Raw genomic sequence first — 21668 nt, forward strand, 5'->3', positions numbered from 1 at the left:
CTGTGAAAGGCATGCCTTGTTAAAGGCTTTACACCCAGTTAAAAGTGACCTAGTTAAAGGATTTACAAACATTCACTTGGAATGTCACCCTGCTAAAGGATTTACAACCCTATTAAGGATTTACAATATGGCTACTAAACCAACCTATCATCATAGGATTTTCATTCTCCTAATACAATGGTTAGAAACTAGAGTAGAATGTCTTGACCTGATAACTTACAATCTTCAATTTTTGATTCTAGATCCTTGTTTTATCCAATCTGATTTGATCCTTCTTGATCTGATATATCTTTGTTTGTAGTGCTAATACTCTATTCTGATCAACTTGATTTTGTAGTGCTACTTTTCTTCTAAGTCCTTACACCCCTTAAAATTTTGCTAACATTCACTCAACACTCAATAATGGGGTTTTGACCTCCTTATAAAAGTTTTTGAGACTTAGGGTTAGGTATGAATCTACAGTTGAGATTCATCCATCTTTCCTACTCAATTCTTTCATATTTCCTAATTGGTTTCATGCTTTCTCCATTTTTTTGATTGGTTTCATGCTAATTGCATGGGAAATGTAATAGATTTGATCTTATCTTTTAGATCCTTCAAAATTCATCTTGAGTCAACTCAAAAATAGTTTGCATCTGAGTTTGTGAAAGCACAAACTCATATGTTAATTCTATGTTACTCGACACTTACTACTTGTTGATGCTTGGCACGTATAGGATTTCTATCTTTCTTGGCTCCTATAGTAACTCTATCTCGCTTGACACCTATACTTTACTCAGCACATATACTAGCTTGACATCAATTGTCACTCAACACTTTGAATTTTCTTTGACACTTGAATAACCTGGCACCTATTGAACTTTTGGCTCGACACATACTGTAGCTTAGCATCTATATTATACTCGGCATCAACCTTAGAATTTTCTTAAGTGTGTTGACACTCAATTGTCAAAACTAATATGAGACCAACATTTTTTCACCTTGGAAAACTGTATTCGATCCTGCTAGATGGGAACAAATGATTGTTCATTTTATTGTACCTAATCTGTTGATAGTTCTATAGGGATTTTTAATCAACCTAGCTAATCAACAAGTAGACCCATTTAACTAGATTATGGCTAGTTTCTTCCTAAATATGTCTGCTATAATATGTTTTTGTATAAAAAATTGTGAACTCTGCCCATTCTTCCTAGTTTGCATTAATTTTGTGGAGGATCTTGAGGTAAGTCACTTAGCTTAGGTTGAGTGAGTTTTATTATTTTATTATTTGGATTCTAGAATTGTATGTAGTTTGATCAATTTTTTTGTTCTACTAAGAAGTAATAAGAACCTTTAAAAACATCTCTAAATCTACATGTTTACAAGGGAATATAAAGAGATACCTATTTATAATGAAAAGAAATGAACATTTACATAGCCTTTGAAGAGAATCATAGAGCTAGGGCATGATAATGAAATTACAAAGCAAGGACATGCAGATCATAAGGGCATGACATGACAACAAAATTGTAGAGTAAGGGTATGGTAATGAAATCCCAGAGATAGGGCACAAAAACAAATGTTGAGTTAACAAGGGCATGGTAATGAAATCATAGAGAAAGGACATGAAAATGAAATGTAGAGATCACAAAAATGAAATGCATCGATCACAAGGACATGACAATGTTTAGATATCTCCATCCTAATTTGGAGCTCTCAACACTCTTTCATGCACAACTCTTCACAATAAAAAAGGGGGAATGATTTATATCATTTTTTTTAGTACTCATGTGGGCATACAAATTACAATTCCAACATCAATATTATGATGATTTCGAGGATAATTGCGAAAAACCACATGAAAATCACCACAAATTACATTGTCATCGTAAATTATCATCACAATTTGACCCCAAATGTTGTAGTGTAGTCACCTAGCTCAAATATCTTGGTCTTTAGATAAGCACTCACCTATTCAACAATTAATACATTTCCTTGGAGTGAGGATAGGTCTTCCATCATGTCTTTATCATTTGTGCTCTTTGAAATAAATTTGTAGATTGGTGGACCATTCTCCTTTCCATCTACTAGTTTAACTTCATACAGTTCAGAATAGTATTCATCTACCATTTCTGGATCAATATATTAATTTTATTTGGTTCTAGGGTTTCTTATCACTTCTTTCTCAAATTTGTGCAAAGTCACACTTTTGATAGCTAGTGTTTCATGAATATGAAATCCCTTGAGATCTCAGGTCCAGAAAGTGATATTCACTATGTGATGTGCCTATTTATAGATCCATTAGAAAAAATCACGTTGAGGTTCTAATGGTGAACTTATCTCTTACCTACCTCTACCTTCATGCAATAAATCATTTTTGGCTATGTATCCAATAAATTTTTGGGGATAACCTGTCCTATCTTTAGAAGTAAAGCATTTGAACTAGTGACCACTTTTCATTTTTCTAAGGAATAATTCTTAGTAACCTACCTGTTTGAATGTGGGGACTAGCGTGAGACTTACTTTTCTTGCATCACCCCTTAAGCTTTTTCTCAATTAACTTTATTCGGAAGTCTCGGCATTCACTAGTGAGCTTGCACCATCTCCAAGTTTTACTTTAGTACCTTTTGATTTCTTTTTGTTTAATACCTTGGAAAAGTCCTTGATATCTTCCTCAATATCAATGATCTTTTCTTTTTTTCCTTCTTTGCCATGATGTTGTTGCTTGGGTTTTCTTTTTCTCTAGAAAAGTTTTGCAATATGACCTAAGGGAGCTTTAAAAATTAATCTTCAAAATGATCCATTTCTCACTTTTAGAGATTTGGAATAAGTAGAGTTACAATTTAGAAAATTTTTATTATTTTGGATAAGAGAAATTTGTAGGATAGTGAAGATCCAAAAATTTAGAATATTAGACAAGTAGTAAAGTGGAGGTTCCAATTTCAAAATTCTAGAAGCGATGTAATCATGCTTGTCTGATTTCATGATTTTGTTAAGTATCAAATGTCATCTTTCCAATTTCACATCAAACATAATCTCACTAATCTAATTTCACAGTTTTATGACTCATAATTTTCTAGCAAACCAATCTCACGATTTCTTGAATTGTGAAGTAGTATTATCTTGATTTCACATATTCACATGAGGGATAATTCTTCAAAGTTGTAAACACAAAAATTGATGTTAAAAGGAAATGCTCAATTATTTCTTCATCCTCACAACAAGTTATGTGTGCAAGATAGCTAAGTATATTTCATTAGTCTTAAAATCTTACCAAAATAGATGTGACAACTTCTTTATATTTGCATGTGTGGATAGTTGGTTGAACTTAATGCATCTACTGATGATTTTTAAAAGGACATTATGAGATCATTCACCAAAAACATTTGTGTAGTGCAATTTTTGTGTTTTTTGTGTGTGGGTTTTTAGGATATTTCACCATGGGATTGCCAATTCAATCTTTCAATGCAGAGGATGACCCATAGCCAGTCATGCAACCAAATTTAGCTCTAGCTCAAGAAGATCAGTGGAACATTCTTAATAACATCTATGTGGTTGTCTAGGAGTTACTAACAAGTTATGAAAGCTATGCCAGTGACACCCATGAGTTGGAGCTTGAGGAAGAGAGGGTTGGATTTTGATCCATTCTCGTTGAGTTTCGAGATCTTTAGGGCAACTAAAATTTTGATTAAATTCCTAACATGATGCAAGAATTATAGTTTTCTTTAAAAGAAATTGACAATTTTAGTGAGTGGTTGCAATTAGTTATTAGTTAGTTTCTTTCATAAATGTCTGAAGCTTTTTTCACCCTTTCATTTTCTATAAGAAAGGGTACCAAGACCTTAGAATAGAAATAGGATTTAGTAGCAAAAAATTGAACTAAAAAACAAGATGTAGATAAATATTATATGTAGCATAGGATAGATATTACAACCAGTTACAGTCCAATTGTTCTTATTTTTTGGAATCAATAAAAATACCCTATTTTTTTCTATAAAGATTGATAATTTATCATAAATAATGCTATCTATAAATTTTCCTTTTGGATTTATAGTTTTTTTGATAGGTTGAAATTGGACAAACCCTAAATAAGAAAATCTCATATGCATGCGAATGTTTTACATAATTGGTCTTCATCTATTGACGATTAACTAGGTTTTCATGGCTCTAAGTTCTTTGTCTAGCAATTGATGGTAGCACATTTGTCTTAAAATAGTTTTAAATTTATATTAAATATTGTAATTGACTCTATTCTCCCAAAACAAAGGATTGTTCTTTTGTTCCTTCTAAGGAAATATTCTTTGCCTTATCCATTTGTATACGTACTCTATTTCACCCCATTATTTACATACATTCAAATTTGATTTTTCCTTGAGAAGATACTTGCCAACTCAATAGTATCAAAACTATAAATTCTTCATTGTGAATCTTTAAGCTTTCCTTAAGGAGCATTGATTTAGGTACAACCACCTAGGCTTTTGTAGACCCTAAAGTATAGAGATTGAATAATTGTCATCTAGTCTTCTTCATTGACCAAGATTGTATTGATATTTCCAGCATCAAGCATGCAAGGCTCATAAGAATTCAACTAACAATTTTAACAATAAATAGATTGGTAAGTCTACTAGGGAGTTGCTCACAATTATCATTATGAAGTTACCCAGAAATTCTAGTTTTCATAGACAAGATTTTTTTCACACTCTACTAGAGGGAAGAGCTCAAAAGATTTAGTGATTGGTCCTCTTAGAAGAGGTGGTAGCTCTATTTTGAATTTATGAATATATGTGTTCATGAATAATCAGCTATTAGTGGTTGAAGAAAAGAGAAGTAATAGACATATATCCCTAAAATTTATGTGGGGAAGAAGATTTCACTAATGAAGAGTCAACCGATGATGATGATGAGGATGAGGATGAAGTATCATTTGTTTATATCATAGAATAAAGGATAGAGAGAGCCTTGATAAATAGTACATGTATCCACAAGAATTGGATAATAGGTAGTGATTTCTTGGATCACATGTCTGGTGACAGGAATGAGTTCCATGAGGTCAAGGCCTATAATGAAAAAATGGTGAAGTTTGGAATCAACTCACTATACATAGTGATAGGTAGGGGTATTGTAGCCCTAAATAAATCTAGTACTTGTGAATATGTATATATATCCAGTGTAAAGATTAAAATATAACCCATTAATCACGGCTCAACTAATAGAAAAGGGTTATAAGTTCAAGTTTAACAATGGGTCTTATAGAATATTTGACAAGAAAGGAAAGTTACTAGCTATAGGAAAACAAAGCAAAGGTAATATTTTCTACCTCAATATTTTTGGTAATACTTGTATGGTAGCTAGATATTATAATAGTTGGTTATGGAATGTGAGGCCATGTCATGTAAATTTTGAAAGCATTGTCAAAGTAGGAAGGAAGAAATGTCTAAGGGATCTAACCCCTATTACTAAACTTGACAATATTATGTGTAAAGAGTATCAACTAAGAAAGTTGACAAGTTCAAGTTTCTCTACTAAGTCACTTACTTTAGAACATGTACTAGACCTATTTCATAGTGGCTTGTGTCCCATGAGGATGAAAAATGTATCTAGTGATATATACTTTATGTTGTTTATTGATAACTTTTCCAAGATGATGTGGACTATTTATTTGAAAAAAAAGTTGTAAGCCTTCCACATGTTAAAAATATACAAAGAAAAAGTGGAAAGGGAGAATGGTAGAGAATTTAAGTACTTGAGATAACACCAAAGAGGTGAGTTCACCTCACAAGAATTCGGAATCTACTATGAGGAGAATGGAAATAGAAAGAAAATGGCAGCTCCCAGGACACCTCAACAGAATGGTGTTGCAAAGAGGAGAAATAGAACTATCATAGACTAGAACATTGATGATCCAAAATAATGGTGCACAAATATACTAGAGAGAGGTTGTAAGAACAATCATGTATGCCTTGAACATGGTAAAAGTGAAGAAGGGGACAAAGAAGGCTCCCTATGAACTATGGTTTGGTCACACAACATCCATTAGTTACTTCAATGCATTCAAAATAAAATCTTGTGTCAAGAGGGATGAATACTAAGGAAAGTTTGAGCCCAAAAGTGATGAGGGTATCTTTCTAGAATACTCTACCAAGAGCAGAGCATACTAGTGTTTGAATCTATAGACAAATAAGATTATGGAATCTACCAATGTAAGGGTGGATGAATTCTTAGAGAAGAATGAGGAAGACAATAAGAAGGAACTAGAAGATTACAAGCAATTTGAGTACATCCCACTATATAGTGGAGAGAGTAATAGTAGAATTGGAATCCATACAAGAAGTTGTATTAGCTCAAGCAAAAGAAGCTCAACTTGAAGAGAAGATAGTAGAGGCACTCAAAGGAGAACTTATTCTAGAAAATTATGTTAAAAGATGCCACTTAGTAGACTAGATCATTGGTGACAAGGATGCTAGAGTATTAACTAGGAAAAAGGTGAGAGAGACATTTTTTCTACTTTCATGCATGGATCTTGAAGCTACAAAAGAGGCTCTAAAATATTAAGACTGGAGAAAGGCCATGGATGAAGAAATTGATCAAATAGTGAAGAATGATACATGGACCTTGGTCCTATGACCAGATGGAAAGAATTTCATTGGTACAAAATGGGTGTTTTGAAACAAGATGAACAAATATGGAGAGGTGGCTAGAAACAAGGCTAGACTTGTTTGTAAGGTCCATGGACAAGAAGAAGGCATAGACTATAAGGAAACCTTTACACTAGTAGCTATATTGGAAGGAGTCAAGACACTCCTAGTGTTTGCAACTCATCCAAGAACCTCAAAGTATATCAGATGAATGTAAAATCTACATTCTTGAAAGGAGTTCTAGAAGAGAAAATGAACATTGAGCAACCCAAGGGGTTTTAAAATGAACCAGGTATAAACCAAGTATGTAGAGTGAGGAAAGCCATGTATGGACCAAAATGGGCACCAAGAGCATGGTATGAGAGACTGCACTCATACTTGATACATATTGGGTTCACAAGAAGTAGTGATGACTGTAATCTTTATATGAAACAAGAGATAAAAATAAGATTGTTGATTGCAGAAATATTTTTGGATGATATCATCTTCAAAGGATATGATAAGCAAAGTGTGGATTTTGCTATATCCATGAAGAAGGAGTTTGAAATGTCAATGATTAGTGAAATCAATTTCTTCATTGGACTTCAAGTGTCCTAGTTAGGAGGGATCTTCATAGGGTAGATAAAATATGTGAAGGAAATACTAAGGACATTTAGGATGGAGGAAGCAAAATTGGTAGGCACTCCAATAGTGTAAGCTCTCAAAGGAGAATGAAATACCTAAAGTAAATGAGATTCTTTACTGATCCATGATTGGTATGCTGTAGTATTTTGTGCACAACATGCCAGAAAAAGCACAAGTGGTTGAGTTAGTAGCTAGATATTTCCCAACCCAAAGAAGTCACACATGGTAGTTGTGAAGAGGATCTTTAGGTATCTAAAGGGTACTAAAGAATATGGCCTATGGTATGCTCACAAAGGTGACTTTGAGCTTAGTGTCTTCAGTGATGATGACTGGGTGAGGAACATAGATGATAGAAAGAGCACAACAATGGTGCATTCTTTCTTTGAGGAAGACTGGTTGCATGGACCAAATAAATGCATAACTAAATATTATAGTCAACAACTGAAGCAAAATACGTTGCAACAATAAATTGCACTCAAGTTTTTTGGATAAAATAACCACTTGAAGGGATTCAGGAGAAAATGGAGGAACCCATAGTTATCAACTGTGATAACACTAGTGCAATCAATATATCTAAAAATCAAGTTACACACTCAAAGGCAAAACACATATCCATAAAACACCATTTTCTAAGAGAAAAAAGCAAAGTAAAAAAATTCTAGGTTGAATATGTATCAACCAAGGAACAACTAGCTAATATCTGTATAAGGATACTTTTGAGTATCTCAGAAAAAGGTTAGGGGTCTTACCCCTATCTAACCACATAAAGGTAGACATCAATCCATGATCAAGAAATAAAGAAGTCTAAAGGTGGATTGATGAGAACAAGGGACTATCTCCATAGGGGAAGTAGTTGAGAGACCAACTAACAAGAATAGATTGTTGTCTTTGGCATTTCTGTCAAAGGGGGAGAAATTGGGAGGAGTAGAAATAGAAGAAGAAAGGAGGAGCACATGAATAAGTGAATTTGAATAGAAATGTGCCAAGGGAACAAGACATAAAAGATGAGAAGAGAAAAAAAATGGTCAAAGTGTGAAGTAGTACTATCTATAGTGAAGATGCTAAAAGAAGGAAAGCAAGGAAACAAAACAAAGATCACACAAATGACTAAGTGTTGCCATCAATGTCAAAGGGGGAGATTGTTGGCCTAAGTATCTAAGAAGACTATCTGGTAGACAAATTGATAGAATTAGACATCATTTAGGTGTTTTCATTGATGTCAACACATACAAAGGAACCAAGACCAGTAGAGAGGAGCAAGTAATTAAGTAAACTGATGTACAACTCTAGTTCACAAGGGTGATTACAGGAAGGAAGAGGTGTGAGACTAGTAGAAGCTATGAAAGAGGTGATTCACTTAAACAAAGTATGCTAAGTTAAGTGTAAGTAAGTAGAAGGACACAAAGTTGAAAGGAAAGTAAACATATTAGTGAGTTAGATTTGCCAAGCTAGCAAGGTCAACGTGTAATAAGACACCTGTGACTATCTAGTCATCACTAGTACAAAAACAATAATATATAACTAAATAAACTACTAAAAATTGTAGACATGTAACTAATTTTGATCACATGACCAATAGTAGTTTATTATCAGACATTTATCTCACTACCAAACTTATGACTAAACTATTTCAATCATTGATTTGGTCATTGATTGTTATTAACTACTTATGTATTTGATCATTTATTTGGTAGTTTATTTAATCATTTATTTGATAGTGTAATTAGCACTTTGTTTGGTATATTATTTGATCATTTATTTGGTACTGTATTTGGTAGTTTAATTGATCATTTATTTGGTAGTTTATTTAGTAATTTATTCGGTAGTTTATTTGATCACTTATTTAGTCATTTATTTAATTTTTTATTTAATTATTTATTTGGTTGTTTATTTAATCATTTTCATAAGTTGAGTCATATTAGGGCACGATGGAATCGAACCATCATCCTCTTACATGTAAAGTAGGTGCTCTTCCAATAAGCTAGTACCCTGTAAAGAATAATAATTTATTTTTTTGGTAAGAAATGTGATGGTTTTTTACCCCTTCATCTTTTCCCACCAAAATTTAGTATCTTATAAATTGATTTGTGTTTACGAGGGTGGTAATTCCTAGATCATTGTCCCTACATATTGTAATTGACACCATCCTTGTAATTTAACATAATCTCTAGTTGTGATTCTTGAAAATTGAGCTTATCTACAAAACATGTACTCAAAAAGCTAAAAAAACTTTCAAAATTTTGGAATCATCTATTGTAACAAGATAAAAGACTAAGGACTTGAAAACCATCTACAATAGCAAGGTAGTCAAGTAAGTCTTTGAAACATCCCTACAATAAAAAATGCCATACAAAAAAAAAAATGCACCACAAGATGGTTCATTCTTGTGTTCTCTTTGACTGTCAATGTTACACCACTCAAAGAAAAGAGTTCATAGAAAATATTTCAAGTTAGAAAATATTTATCATTATCTTTTTTTACAAAATCATGCAAAACGAAATGTGTAGTGCAATTATATAAGACTAATGCAAAATATTTTGTAATTGAGATTTTTTCTATATTTTTAAATGATAAACCAAAATATCTACTAATCTTTGTGCCACTTGTATCCAACCTTTCATTGAGAATATGCCTTACTTTACTCTTTGTCTTCATCTTCATAGCATGTTCTGTATTCTAGATATGTACACTAATCACTCAAGAGAAGTTGCATATGTTGACCACTAATAGATTTGGATACCCTATTTTGCATAGAAAGTATACATTTCTTTACTACTTTAACTACTATGGACTTTGCATAATTAAAGAGCTTACTGGCAGTTAAGATTGTCATTTCACTTTATAGGCGAAATATAGCCATGGCTACCAACTTCTCAATTAACAATACCCTATTCTTTATGGACATTGCAAATTAATTGGGTATTAGAACTTGGCATAAGATCATTGTATATAAGATGATAGAGTTCATTAAATAATTGAATTTGAAAATTGAATATGGGCTAGAACTGAGGATCATCACTACTAACATTAAAATTGTAGTGAATCCACCAATCCATAGACTAAGTTTCCACAATGCACTCATTTGGAAATTTTCCATCCCAATCTAACATGCTTAATTCAAACATGAGTAGGATTTGATCTAAAAGAGTGTTTACTGTAATAATATCCTTTGTTTTATCCTCCATTCTGGGGCAATTCCTTCAAATATTTTCTTTTAGTCAAATAGTTGTTACCAATTTTATCATCATGCTAAAATCAACATACTTATACAAGATTTTATTGCTAAGGCACATTGGTGCTATTCAAGACATTTATAGGTGTCATATTTGGTGACTAATATATACATGTGCAAAGGTGATTAAATTATAAATACAAAAATAAATATATTATAGTTCATTCATGAAAAGATATATCATTTTATTCTATGCAAAGATGCTTTAAGTCACATATACAAATATAATAATCTTTCTCAATTCAATGTTTTTCTTTACATTTAAAAATGGAAAAGTTTTGTAAACTATTACACACAACTCATGTATGAGATATACAATGCAATTAAATTCTCAATGATTATGTCAAGGAACAAAGGTAATGTAAACATCTTTCATTTCCTGAGCATGATGATAGACTGAAATTAGCATTTCGAACTAGCTAGTTGTTGAGGTACTCCTCACAAACACATACCTAAAAAACATTGAAAGAGGAGGGTTAGTCTACATGATACTAAGAAATGAAAAATCTAAATCATACCAATATCTATTGACTTCTACATAACTGAACATCCAATCACACTATATAGAACTAAAATCTAGAAAGTATCAAAACAGTACAATTAGGGAAATATGTTTTATCTAATGAGTTTGTTTATTGTGTAGGTAAAGATTCTATATCATCTTCCTTAATAAAAAACTATAATATCAAAAATTGGGTAATAATAATGTAGTTAGCAAAACAAGATGTCAAAGCATTAAAAGAATGGTACATAATAGAAATAAAGTAGCAATCAACTAGATTTTTAGATCTCTACACTATCAAGTATTGATTCTCAACATGATACATTTATTAAATTCACAAGCATTAAGATGAAGTGTGAAATGATGAGCTTTAGCATCATAGAAGGTAAGAGAATGACATGCCTTTCAGCATTGTTTAATGTTATTAGAAAAGCTAAATAGAAAATACAAGTGCATGTCAATTTGGTGTAAAAGACACAAAAGATCAATACAGAACAACATGAAAAGTTCACTGATGTTTCAATAAATGAGTAGTAACATATCAAAAGTTATAGCCTTTATATCAAAATACTTGTGAGAATTGCATTATCAATTTAAGTTCACAGTGTATTAATGATCAATAGTAATCAACAAAGGTATGATGTCAAACATATGAAATAATGGGTCATACAAGAATTTTTGTAATACCTTGTTCAATAAATCATAAGGCAAGAAAAAAATAGGAACAAGGCATGAAAATTCATAGCATCAAGATATGTAACAAAGCCATATTATCAAAGTTTTCAGTCAACCAATTGAAATCATGGTAATTAACTAAAACAAATCTTTATGAAGTTCACTTTAGCATATAAATACAAAGATTTGTTTTATGTGGAAATAAGGTGCTACTACAAATATTTAATGATCCATGTAATAAGGAGACATGATAAAGTCATATGCAACTTGTGCTCACTAAATGAAATCCCATGTAGTATTTTCATTAAGGAGCTGATAGTGGAAAAATGCACAGTTTTTTCCCCAAAAGAAATGAGGGCCATGGCACCATAGTGTATTGAAGCTACAAGGTAACCAATAATTTCAACAACATATATTGATGGAGAACCTTATATAAAAGAGTTAGCATCAACCAAAATACTTCAAACATCAAACAAGTTATAGCATGTTTTAAAAAAAAAGAACAAATATATTGCAATGCATTTTGCAGACAAATGACAATGAACCTCAAACAACCACGATATGAGCTTTTTCCAAAATAGGGTAAATTAGTTTCTACACACACACACACACACACACACACACATACATATATACATATATATACACACATATACATACACACACACACACACACACACACACATATATATATATACACATATACATATATATACATACATACATATACATATATATATATATACATATACATACATATATACATATATACATACATACATATATAACTCAAGAAAACTAAGCCTACAATTTCAAAAAAGCATAGAGAAAGATGTTACAAATTAACTTCAATACCAAGTTCTAATAGATGTGTGGATATATACAACATATAATAGAGATGAAACACTTAGCATAGAGACATGTTTTAGCAAAGGAAAATAGAAACCATGGTTTTCAGCTCATAAACATTTTTTATAGGCAATTCACAATGTTTCTAACATAATATGCCAAACATATACAAAGTTGACAACATGAAATGAAAAGGAACAAAGAAAGAGTTTTGTTTATTAACATGGAAGACCATACTCTTTTTAAAAACACTTCAAACCATGGCTCCAATATTGATACCACATGGTTGAGTACTTCAAACATTTTTGTTTGCATGGGAGATAATATAAGTGAGATAAACAGTGGTATAGAATGATTTATGTAAAGATCCATTTTTAAACACAATTAAGCTTACCTGAAACCCTATAAATATTTGCATAAGATGTGTCTTTAGTGGTTGCATTAAAACAGTTTGTAAAAAAAAAAATTCTTCATCTGAACCGGGTTAAACAAAATAAATGTGAATAGCAGCAGAGGGTTTTATTTAAGCAAGAATGCAAGCACTTATATTTTAGTTTGCTTGTAGTAAAAAGATCTTGAATGAGATTTCATGGAAGTTAAAGAATTGCACAACTGCATCCTAAAATTCTAGATAGCTTCATCCTAAGAGTCTAGATAGCTTCATCTACAAAATCGTGTATGCCTATGCCTAAAGGCTAATACAACTACTTGAATAGTAAAAGATTTGATGGAAAATTGTTTAATTTGTTAAATGATGTAAATTTGAATAAATATCCAATTCATTCCACATACAATATTAATAAAAGAGAGGAGAAGACAGACATATTTATCAAATAGAATTTGGCACTCAACAAATCTGCACTGTAATGATTATTGGAAATGAATAAACTTGAAGTATTATTACTCAAAATTTCATAAAAGCATAAAATCTTGTGTCTTGTAATGCAAATTTTTTCCTCCCAATGAGGTAATATAAATGGAAAATACGTGCAAAGTCCTCTTCTACCTGAGATGCAATCTACAAGAGGTCACAAATGTCCTAAACATTCTTCTTCCTCTTTGGGTTCTTTGGGTAACAACTTATTGTATATCTAGAAGTTGTTGTTATTGATGACCCCAGTTCAACGGTCACCTATGGTTGTTGTGTCCATTGATTGTACTTTAAGTTTTTGACAAAGTTTCCAACTTATTGTATATTATACCTAGAACTTACAAAAAATTGCTTGATGGCCTTTCTAAGAATGTTAATTATTTTGGCATGCTACATGAAAACCCAACAACCTCTAAATCTCCATCAAATATGTGATTATGTCCAAGATAAAATTTATTAAATTCACTAACAAGATGTGTGACGGCTGAACTATTAAAACATGTAAGTAATAGCCAATAGGCAAGTACTTTAAGTAGCTCCCATTATTGATATATTTATATCATTGAGAATGGAAAACCAATTTTCACGTTAACACTTTTTTTTATCATCATCCCATTAACAAAGCATACCTTCCAAAAAAACATAAATAAAGAGGTTATAGCAATTTTTCTCAATAGGTCTAGAGATACCTCTTTATTCCAAAGAATTGTAGCTAGTATAGAGTGACCGAAACCTATAATGAAAGATTTTAGAGATGGCATAAGCTTCTTCAGAACCAAGATAAGAAAAGAACACATCAACCTTCCTAATCCATAATTCATAACATTATAACTTCTCTCTACATCAGCAAAGAAACATCAACCATAACAATAGCAACACCGTATGTAGCCTTTAGTAAATAAAAATATATTTTCAGACCCGCTCTTGAACCAAATGAACACTGAAATGATTGAATGCCAAAGACTTGCTCCATCCAAGTCTGGTATATCTTGTTCAATTAAAGGAGTAACAGCTTAATAAACGTACAGTGCAAAAATATTTTGATATATTGTGACATATCATTACGATATCCCAAATCAATTTTGGGTAAATATTATGTTGTAATTCAAGCTAGTGCATAAAATATATAGAAATCATAACTAATGTTGTAATTCAAGCTAGTGCATAAAAGAAAAATGGGTTTTTATTTGATATTGGTTCCTTTTCAAATCTAACTTATTTCATGATTTATAGTTTGTCAAAGATATGATATCGATTCTTTTATCCAGCAAAGAAATTGTTTAGAAAACGATTCATGATCTGTCATAATGGAATTAATTTTTTTATGCTTTGATAGGAAGCCGATTCACAAAGAGCAAAGTGTCGGTTGCTGAAAAGAGTTAATTTAATGATGTGATTGTCCATATTATCTTCAAGAGTCAGATTTATGTTGGTAAAGTTCATAATGTGATAGTATTGAATGCACTATTGTTGAAATGATATTTTTCTTTCCTTTAAATAAGTTAATGAGTTGGCTATCGATTCATAAAGATGGTATTGATGGACTGTATTCTAACCCATTACAAGTTCTAGTATTGAATATCGATTTGGTTAGTTATGGAAGATGCATCATGTAAATTAAAGTTGGTAACGATGTTGTGTTTCAAAGGTAAAGGTATCAGTTTTCTTTGTATCATAAACTGATTACCTAGTGATTGCATTACCTAGAAATCAGTTCAAATGTAGTTCATCGAGCCTGATACATGTGTATCAATTTATTTGATACATGGGTTATTTATAAATCTGGTTCAATATCATATTCATCGGCTCTTCTTGTGTTTTTGAACCAAATCAATTTGGGTTCATTAAGTCTATTCAATGTTGATAGTTTGGGGTCTTGGCATGTAAAGTATAGTAATGGGCTTCAGAAAATTGGTTTATGAATCGAGATCTGAAAATAAATCAGTGTCAGTTTATGGTTGCTTTTAGAAATTGATTACCATATAAGTCTTATGCTGTTCAATATATCGAGTATGGATTGACTTTAAAATTGATTCAGTGAACTTCTCTTTTAATGCTATCGATCATGAAAGGATGATTCTTGTAAAATAATGCCTTTCTTTACAATGATGTACTATCAGGTTTAAATTCGAATTTAAAGTTCTTCCATAGTATTGATTCAAACTAACTAGACTTTGGCTTATGCAATTTTTACTAGTTTGAAACTATTATAGTGCCATGGTATAGTTGTTGTTACAAGATCATGGAGTGCCCTTTTGAGTGATGTTTTGATTAAGTGAAAACAGGGTTTGAAAGGACCCGAAACTTTGTATAAAGGGAAAAGAAGATAAAACAATGAGTACCATAACACAACTGTGGAAAACCACCCAACAAACTAGAGGGACACACCCAAGTAGGGCAAACAGCCCAAGAAACCAAAATCCATCAAGATTTACATTTTGATCCTGACTTATGAGAACAAAAAGCCATATCAAATGAGGGTTTGGTGGACTTGCCTTTTTTTCCTTTAATTGATCTCCAACCATCCTCCACCTTCCCCACAGCCTTTTGCCAATCCCCACTAACCCCCAAAACCCCAGCTACAGGAAAAGCACCAGCAGCATAGTTCTGGCTAGAGTCAACAGTAGAAAAAAGGGCCAACAACAACCTTCTGACTCAAATCTGCCAAAGGAACAATAAATGAATCAACAGAGTCAATAGCAAGAGAAGAGCCCATAGCAAGAGAAGTGTGAGCAGTCAAAGGGACAACAATCAAATCGCCAGAGACATCATCCGGAACCTCATCCAAATTAGCAAGAGAAGAGCTATCTGACGCATCTACCATTGTGGACACTTTCTAAACCATATAGTGGTCATGTAGAACCCACAACCACCAAGAAGATGATTTCTTCGAATGAACTTTGTCAAAGGAACAACGGGCCGCTAGAGTGATGTTGGTTACAAAGATTATAAATTGTTAGTAGATTATTCAGTTTATTATTGGCCTTATTTCTAAGAATATGTAATGTTGCCTCTATTTAATCATTGTTATGATAGTAAAATGATGTTCATTATGGATATTTGGAAGCAATCCATGATGCTCTACATCACTATCATAGGATTATAGTGAAAGAGATGTAGGTTCAATCAAATATGTATACAAATAGACCAAAGGGTCATGGAGTCTCATGAAGACAATTTGTGGATAAAATTGGAAAATTTGAAGATGCAATCAGCATTTGATGAGTGAGTTCAGTTTTTAGGTGTGGAGTACAATGGGAAGGAGAGTTAGCCAATGAGATTCTTTGACAATTAAAAGGTCTTTAGTGTATGCAATTAGTTTGGGAGGATCCTTGTGTTGATCCAAGATTATTGAGTGGAAATATTGTCTTTGAAAACAAGAGATGATGTAAGAAGTTGTATCCCACCATGAAGTTGAAAATTTTATCCTTGAATGAGTGGATGTGTGCTTAGGCCAAATGTGCTCTACATTAATATGTTAAATATTCCAAACGCTCATAGGTCAATGTTAGTGATATTATAGAGAATACATTGCGGTCAAAGTTTAAATTTATATGTCCATTATAAGGGTGAGCTAGAATCAAACCTTGAATCAAACACAGTGAGATTGATCCGCTCCTCTTATTCTTCACAATAGAAATGAATAGGGTTTCTTCAAATCTAATTGAATTAAAATTTAAAATTCTATTCATAAAGAAGAGAGTGTGAAAGATGATTTCATTTCTACAAAGAAAGACAAATCTAAGATTAATAGAAACATAAAATCTGAAATATTGAATTTATAATATTATAATTTCCTTTCTCTACCTGAATTTTAATAGTTTTGATATTGCCCTACATTTTGGCTCATCCTAAAAGCATCTCAATTCCTTTACATATCTTTTTAACTAACTTATCTCTCCTCAAGATGGTGGATGCAAGAAGAATTAATATTTGATAACAAGATTTTGTTTCACAATTGCAATGATCATAATCAGAAAGTAATAGTGGGTTTAAAACCTAAGGTTTAAAGTAGAAAAAATGAAAAAAGTACAAATTTTGAATAGATTTTGTCACAAGGAATAGAAAAAGGGAAAAATGCAGAAAAAATACCTAAGAATTCATAAAAGAAGAATGACTTTTCCCAAAATATTTTTTACTTATGCAAATCATTATTGGTGGTGCGTTGCGATTTCCAATCTTGCTTGGATTTGAACATATTTTTGCAAGCCCTTGTCAACCCAAGTAGGATTTCTCTAGCAAGGCAAGGAGCCCATTTGGCATGGCTTTCCTCATTAATCTTTGACCAGTATTATGCACTAGAGGGATTTATTATCTGAGCAATCAACGATCCCCCATCTCTGGTATCTAATCAATTGCACAGGGGCATCTCTATGTCAAATAAAGTGGTTCGATCAACCATGTATAAAATTACTTTCATATTCTAACTTTATTTTGGAAAATGTAAAATAGAAAATAGCATACATTTATGTAATGTTTAGTTTAATTGGTAGGAGCACAAATGGGGAGGGAAGGAGAAAGAAGAGGTGGGAGAATTAGGGATGGACAACTGGATAAAGAGATAGGATATATATATATATATGAAGATAATGACAAAAAATATGTAAATAGGAAGAGACAAATAAAAATTATAAGAAAACATTTTTTTTAGTATTGAAGTCAATTAGAAAAATATACGCAATATATATATTTTAAGTAAGTTTGATATAGTATTTTGAAGATGTTTAGGCATTATTAAATTAATATTACAAATAAATTATCAACGATTATAATATAAGTCTAAACATATATTTACATTACTCAATAATATTTCTACTTTTAATACAATTTTAAATTATAATTTACATTTTTTTTCTATTTCTATTTTTTCCAATTCTATTATATAATAGTTTAAATTCTATTTCAATTACCAAATTTATTGAAGAGAATAATATATCTTTAAAATTTATCCTTTAGGAAAAAATAAATAAATTAGTTGATGTTCTATATTTTGGCTTTCTCTTTGTACATCCCTATATAAAAGTGTTAAAATTAAACTAAAAATGTTCAAAACAAAAAAAAAATCTATGTACAACTAGTGGCATTTTCATTTTCATCATAATATCATACTATAATCATGATCTTACAACAAAAAGCACCATGTGTCAACTATATTTTTGCATGGAATGGTGATCAGTTTGTCCATGATAGAATCTCAAATGAGAGATGTCTTAGGGGCTATGGAACTTGAACATGTGAAAAATGCACGACATTTAAAAATAGCAATTTCTACTAGTCTCAAGGATGACACAAAGGTTGAGATTCTGAATTGTTGTTGAATAACATACCAATAGGAACCAATATTGTTGCTTCTTGGAGGATAAACTATTTTTTATTCAATGCAGTGCTCACACTATGTTGTACTAAATCAGAAGACATGGATGGAGAATAGAATAAAAATACTGAAATTATTGCTTGCACAAAGGGTATTCCTTTGACAAAATCATTATATTTTATTTAATAAACATAAAACTTTATAAAAGTATATTTTTCATTACCATGTAGTAATTATTATTTACCAATTGGTTTGTGGCTTTTTGAGTTCGCCATCAATTGGTGTTTTTCTAGTATATCGTCAATTGGTGTCTTTTTGAGTTTATCATTAGGTAGTGTATTTTTGAGTTCATTATTGAGTGCAATAGGCATTTTTTGTCCATCAAGCAATCTAGGTGGCGAAATGGCCTTCTTAGGTAGGGTTCCCATGAGGGGGCTTAAGCTCTATGCATTATGATAAAATTTGAAAAAAAAAAAAAATAGAATATATGAGTACAGTCATTTATACTTGTAAATTATAAAAAATAAGTAGCATTCATTAAAATGTATTTATATTATAAAAAATCCATTGATCGTTCATTTAATCATTTGTTAGGGTGAGTAGTTATTAGTACCCAATTGTTTAGTCATTTATTTGATCATTTTTTTAGTCACTTATCTTTGTCTAACTTTGTGATTTTACTCAATGACTATATTACTCATTTATTTAGTTACTTTTACTTATAAATTTAAAAACATTACTAGAATTTGATCACTTTTAGTCACGTAGTCATTTATTTGTTGAAATTCTACTAGTGCATGTAGAGGGTAAAGAGTGCACTCAATGTCACATTTAATGGTAATGGGGGAATTGATAGAGGAATAGTCGAAATAATTCAAATTTTAAATTATTTCCAAGTGAAGTTGTCAAGGGAACATGGTACCCATGACCACTATATGAACACACTACATGTGACAAGACTGACACACTACTGCAATCTGAAGTTGAGCTAGTAGTACGGGTGAGAATTTAAATTTTGAATTCACAGATTAGGGCTTCCAGGTGTAGTTGGAAGAAAATCTAAAAGGAGGTAGAATTGAAAGAGGAAAGGTTATATTAGGGTAGATGCAAAAAGTTGGGTTTCAAAATCGCAGAAGTTTGTGGATTGAGATCTTACTCCATTAGAATTGGGCGCCCATATTAGGCTTGGATGCCCAATGCATTTTCAAAAAATAGGTGGCCATTTTTTATTTTTTAAAAACAGGCCTTTGTTTTTTGTTTTTTTAAATGGGTGCCCGTCTTTTAAAAATAAAAAATGGGTGTCCATTTTCAAAAAAAATAAATAAATTTGGGGGGGATTTAAAATACATTTTTAAGTGGTGATTTTACTTTTTTTTAAAAAGCACTCGTTTTCTTGAATTTCAAATAATGGGTGCCCCATTTCTTACAACACGAAGCAAAATTTGTTTTCCACCCTCGATTTTCGGTTTGAGACCAAGCCTATGCCTTGACCTCTCAAGATTTGGCTAAGGCATTGGACTTTCAACAAGATTTGACTAAGGCATTGGACTATCAAATTTAGATCTTTCTGTAACTTTTAGAGGCTCTTCCTTATCAAATTTTTTAACATTCTCAATGTCCTAATTTCATCAAAAATATTTTTATATTCAATAAAATTTATACTATAGTATTATGATTTAATCTACTATTTTACATTTTTTTTAATCAAAGATAGTACCAAGTATCAAAATTCTTTCCCCTATAACTCACTACCTACCCCATGACTTTACGACATAGTCGATCCTCTTCCGTGGCACCGGCTACGATGCAACATATTTGCACCGGCTGAGCCCCTCCACTCCATGCCTTCCACGCCATCACATATCCATACCGCCCACTGCAACATACATGGCCATGCCTCATGTGGAATATGCGCTATCACTTTGTCCAATCACTTCCATTGCATTCAAATAATAAAAAAGTAGAGTACTTGAAATGTTTCATTTATACTTATTTTTTAATTAACTCTTGGCATCATTATACTTATCTTTTTTCCATTCATCGGCAAGCACGGATAATATTTGATTTATGTACTATGTTAAAAAAAAAAAATTTAATAAAAATTTAATATATTATGATTATGTTATTTTTTATTAATTTGAAAATTTTGAAAATTGAAAAGTATTATAATTATATATATATATAATGGTAAAACTTGTTATTTTGAAATCAGTAAATGATTTTTTTTTTTAAATCAATTTATTTAATTAGTGAATGTAAATGAGAATAAAAATTAAGTATTTAAAAATAATTTTTTATTTTTTTATTTTTAAGTCTTTCTTATGTATATTTATTTAATCTTTTATTTACGATATATTTAATAATTTATTTATTTAATGAATTTAAAATGAAGAGTTAAATATTTGAATTATAGAAAAATAAAAAATAAATAAATGATACATTTATTAATTATTTTTATGTGATAAGATCTATTTTATTCAAACCCAACCTATCTAACATCAAAATTTACTTAATAAATTAAAAAAAATTCTTAAATTTAAGTAAAAATCATTAACAAATATAAATTAATAACTATTATTAAAAATTATAATACAAAATGGTTCAAACTATAATCATAATAATAGAGGATAGTAATATTAGATAACACTAAAGAGTTCTAACCTAAAATAATCAATACTAAAAATGTAAAAAGTGTCTTGGAGGAAAAGGTTGCCAAAATAATCTTAACCATAACATTGTTATAAAACTTCAATTATATATAATCTATTTTTCTTTATAATTAATATAATCCTTTATTTAATAAATTATTTTAAAAATTGAAAAAATACTATATAAATTAAATCAATTTTTAATTTTCCCCTAATTCTTTATAATTGAAATAATAGATTTTCTTTACTAATTAAATAAATTGTTTTTTTTAATCATCATAATTGAATTAATTAATTCCAAATTTTACTAATTTAAAAATAATAATTTTTACTATTCTA

The sequence above is a fragment of the Cupressus sempervirens genome, chromosome 5 (genome assembly GCF_028749045.1).
Source record: "Cupressus sempervirens isolate cs-2001-9-10 chromosome 5, ASM2874904v1, whole genome shotgun sequence".
NCBI lineage: Eukaryota > Viridiplantae > Streptophyta > Pinopsida > Cupressales > Cupressaceae > Cupressus > Cupressus sempervirens.